This window comes from Nelumbo nucifera, chromosome 3, assembly GCF_055504915.1.
Source record: "Nelumbo nucifera cultivar China Antique chromosome 3, China Antique-T2T, whole genome shotgun sequence".
NCBI lineage: Eukaryota > Viridiplantae > Streptophyta > Magnoliopsida > Proteales > Nelumbonaceae > Nelumbo > Nelumbo nucifera.
This window is the reverse complement of record NC_142651.1, coordinates 26,847,823-26,852,388: the sequence shown is the minus strand read 5'-3', so window position 1 is coordinate 26,852,388 and position 4,566 is coordinate 26,847,823. Positions and strand designations below refer to the sequence as shown.

Sequence of the window (4,566 nt, the reverse complement as noted above, 5' to 3'; positions counted from 1 at the left end):
CCATTTTTTTTTATTTTTTTAATTTTTGTTGTCAGAACGGGTCATCTGTTCAAACCGGACGGTCGATCAAATCATCGACCCAAAAACCGGTGGCTAGAGCGGTTCCGTTTTTGGGTCGTATGAGTCATATATTCGAATGACATAACACGTATGATATTGCTTAATGGACCTCACAAACTCAATTTTTTGCTTGTAATTTTTGTTGTCAAAACGGGCCGTCTATTCGAACCAGATGATCGAATTGCCATTTTTTTATTTTTTAATTGGGAACTGTCTAGGCAACAGGTTCCGTTTTACCCCAATCCCAGTCCCTGGTCAAAAACTGTTGAATCGGTCAATGACCCATTGACCTGAGCAATCGAACTGTTGACCCGTTGATTTTTATTTTTATTTTTTTAATTTTTGTTGTTAGAACGGGTTGTTCATTCGAACTGAACATTTGAATCGTCCCTGAAAATTTGTGGCCATAATGGTTCTGTAATTTTTTGCTTATAATTTTTGTTGTTAGAAGGGGTCGTCCGTTCGAATTGGATGGTGGAACCGTCGACCTGGAAACCGATGGAAGATATATATATATATATATATATATATATATATATATATATATATATATATATATATATATAAGATAATAGAGATTAGTAATTCTATCATTTCAAGTGAAAACCTAAATGGGGCATTCTTAAAGATATGAAAAGATTAAGCCCCATTTGGTTCCTAGGAATAGCGGTATAGAATTGGAATCGGAATGGATTATCCGATTTTAATTGTTTGATTGGGTGAAATTGGAATCCCATTCCCATTCCTTCTAGAATGACATTCTCTCATTTGAGGGAATGGCCATTACCTGTCCCTCCCTTGAGAATGAAATATCATTCTTATTGATTCCAATTCCAATTCTGCAGAATTTCAATTCCGATTCCAATTACAAACCAAAGAGACCCTACTTTTTAGGTATTAGATGTCAAACTGTTTTTAAACGGATTAATTGTGATTTTAGAAACCAGAAGTTCCAAACAGCTTAAAACCAAATTATTTGCGTTCATAAGATTTTATAAATAGGTCTAAAGGATGAGAACTTCCCACAGAGATTAGGGTGGAGAACCAGAGAAGATCACCAACCAAAAATAAGCTTCATGACACAATCTCAACAAATTATTTGAATGGTCCATGCTGATTCTTTCCTGTTAGATTATTTCTTTTTCTGGGCCAATGCCATGTTGCATAAACCCTCATCAACGCAAAAGCAAGGCATTTGATCCTCAAACTTTGTATCGGGTTAAAAAAAAACTCTTTACAATTTCTTAAAATTAGATTTACATGACAAGTCAAAACTAAAAATGGCTGGATGCTTAGGATATGGAAGGTTTGTTTTTAGTAAAGATATGCTGAATATGGTCCTCAAAACTTTAGAAATCATTACATAGTCTTACATAAGTCATAACCACTAATTGATTTATTTTATTTATATATAGTTATTATTTAGTTAAAAAAAGAAGTTATAGCTGATGACAACTTGAATTTTTTTGGTTATAAAATTCTCTAAAAGACACAAGCCAAGCCACTAAAAAACAAGGGAGGAAAGAAGAAACCACAGAGACTCTATTCCAGGAGCAGAGCCAGGGGTGGCGGAGGTGAGCCATGGCATCCTATGCCTTAAAATTCCTACAATCCCTATTGATATTTCTCCATGTTTCCAAATGGTCCTTATCTTCTTTGATTTAATTTTGAAATTATAAGAATGAATTGATCTAAACCCTTCCTTTACTTTGCCCATTCCTGCAATCTCCACTTCTTAGCAAAGAGGTTAGATGATCTTCCTAAATGTCATAGCATATTTTACATGTGATCTTGATTTCTTCTATACTATGGATTCAATTTTGTTAGTCTATGTATCTTTTAAGTTTTCAACAAATCATTTATTATTATTTGAATTTGAATTCAATCTGGTTAAGGATAAATCAAATTTGATCTGATATTATTTATATGTGTATGTATGTATATTAAATTTAGGAATGGAAATGGGGCAGGGTACCCCTTTCCATTCTCACCCTATAGACAAAATCCTCTATCCTATCCTAGTAACGGGGAATTATATGCAAACCCCATCTCTGCCCCACCCCATCCCCGTTCAAGATCAGAAGAACCTGTCCCATTCAGGGTGGGGTTCCACCCCTGTTTAAAATGAAAAATTGTCATCCTTAATTAAATTTATATTGTATCTTTTAATAAAACCGGTTTAAACATTGTATGTTTAGTAAAGATCATACATTAAAACATGATACAAATTATTTTCAGTTCATTTGACATCAACTGCTAAAGTAATCTTTACTTCGTTTTATTCATAATAATGTATAGGTTAACTATGGGCCTAAGGGGTCGGATTTGAAAATGTTATACATTCATCAATTGGATTGAATTTGAATATTGTTTGATCTGATTTGATCAAATAAAACGAAATTGAATATTCAAATATATAAATAAAATGACTTTGAATTTATATTTCATATATCCATCGGACATCAAATTGAATTTGGAGCTCTCATATTCTTAATTATCAGATAAGATTTAATTTGGATACACCCTTTAGGAATTTCATTATTCAAATTGTTTCTGTTTGTAGTCCTATGTATGTATGTATGTATTCCTTCAAGTATTGATCAAGTTAGAACAATTAAACCCAATTGTAACCCTATTATAATTGGGATTAAAATACAGACCCAAACCGATTATGATGCATTAATTACAAGTAGCAGAAACAAATAAAAATAAAATTAAAAAAAACTTTATATACATCTAAATTGATTTAGGTAATAATCAGAGCCTTGAATTGATGGGTGGCCTTTGAAACATTCTAAAATCATCATCTGACTTGATACTTTATTTGCTTGTAGGGATCTAATAATAAACAAAGGTAGTTGTACCTTGCTGGAAGGAACACACACGCATCCAGTCTCCCTGGTTCATATGATTCCTCGATCTAGACAGCCCAAGCAAATGGAGGCAATTCCCAACTTAACCACCATGAAGCTCATCCACCAACTCCTCTTCTTCCTTTTCTACATTTTTGAGGCAAATGCTCTAGCGTTTCCTAACGAAGCTATTCCCACTAAAGCTGGGATGCTTCCAGTGAATGTAACTTCAAATTCCTCAATGTTTTATGTTTTTTATGAAGCCCAATCTCCCATTAATTCGAATCTGTCTATAACACCTCTTGTCATCTGGCTCCAAGGTGGCCTTGGCTGTTCTTCGATGATCAGTAACTTCTATGAGCTTGGCCCTTGGATCATAGATTCTGATTACGATATTGAGCACCGCAATTCAATTATCAAATCAAATCCCCATTCTTGGAATAAAAAATTCGGCCTAGTTTTCGTTGACAACCCAATTGGGACTGGTTTTAGTGTAGCTGCTACACCTGAAGAAATACCAAGGGACCAAGGTACTGTTGCTAGCCATCTTTTTGTTGCACTCGATGCATTTATGGGGCTCAACCCATCTTTCAGGTCTCGCCCAATTTACATCATGGGCGAGAGTGATGCTGGAAAGTTTGTTCCTGCACTTGGGCACTACATTCTACAAAAGAATCCCCACTTGCCCAGTTCCTCCAAGTTGAATTTAGGAGGAATTGCCATTGGGAGTGGTTGGACTGACCCAGTTATTCAGGTGGCAACTCTTGCCCCAACTGCGTACTACACTGGCCTGATCAATGAGAAGCAAAGCTTTGAGATTGAGGAACTTCAAGCCAAGATTGTGAATCTGACCCAAGAGGGGAAATGGAGAGAAGCAAACCAAGTAAGGAAGGATGTGTTGTATCAGCTGCAGAATATGACAGATTTAGCTTCCAAGTTTGATCTCAGTAGGATAACACACCCTCAAAATACTACGATTATTAAGTTCCTTGGAAAGGAGGAGGTAATGGCGGTTTTGGGCACTAATTTCGTGATTTCAAATGCATGCAACGATGAGGTGAGTGATGCTTTACAGGAAGATATGATGAAGAGTGCAAGGTTGATGGTGGATGAACTGGTGACAAAGAGTAAGGTTTTGCTCTACCATGGCCAATTTGATCTGAAAACTGGAGCAATTTCTAACAAAGCATGGGTACACCAATTGAAGTGGGACCGTTTGCATAAGTTCCTAATGGTAGACAGGAAGATATGGGATGTAAATGGGGATATTGCTGGATATGTGCAGAGGTTGGAGGGCTTGACTCATGTTGTTGTTTCAGGAGCAGGAAACCTTGTGCATGTTGATAAGCCCTTAAACACACAGATAATGATCGAGAACTGGGTTTTGGATAAAGATTTGTTTGGACCCGAGGAATGGGCGTCCAGTGCCGCTTTTCATAGGTTCTCTGTGAATCTTGATTATCTTCTGTATATGATGATAATCACTCAAATCATGTTTTTAATGACAATGAATCAGATTATTGGAGTGGCTTTCTAGTTCCGTTGGAGTGGAATCTGGAAACTAATTTCTAAATCATGCTTTCAATGTATGTTTTTTCCCCCAACTTAAGCCTGTTCATTAGAATAATAAATTATGATTTTGTTTTGGTACCAT

At 35.8% G+C, this 4,566-nt stretch overlaps 1 pseudogene across 1 annotated transcript; it reads left to right on the top strand.

The window, feature by feature from the left end:
• Positions 1-1,494: 1,494 nt before the first annotated feature.
• On the top strand, positions 1,495-4,566 carry LOC148801060 (serine carboxypeptidase-like 50 pseudogene; annotated as a pseudogene). The gene is made up of 2 exons (XR_016083640.1): positions 1,495-1,634; positions 2,895-4,566. The product of XR_016083640.1 is annotated as a serine carboxypeptidase-like 50 pseudogene (transcript).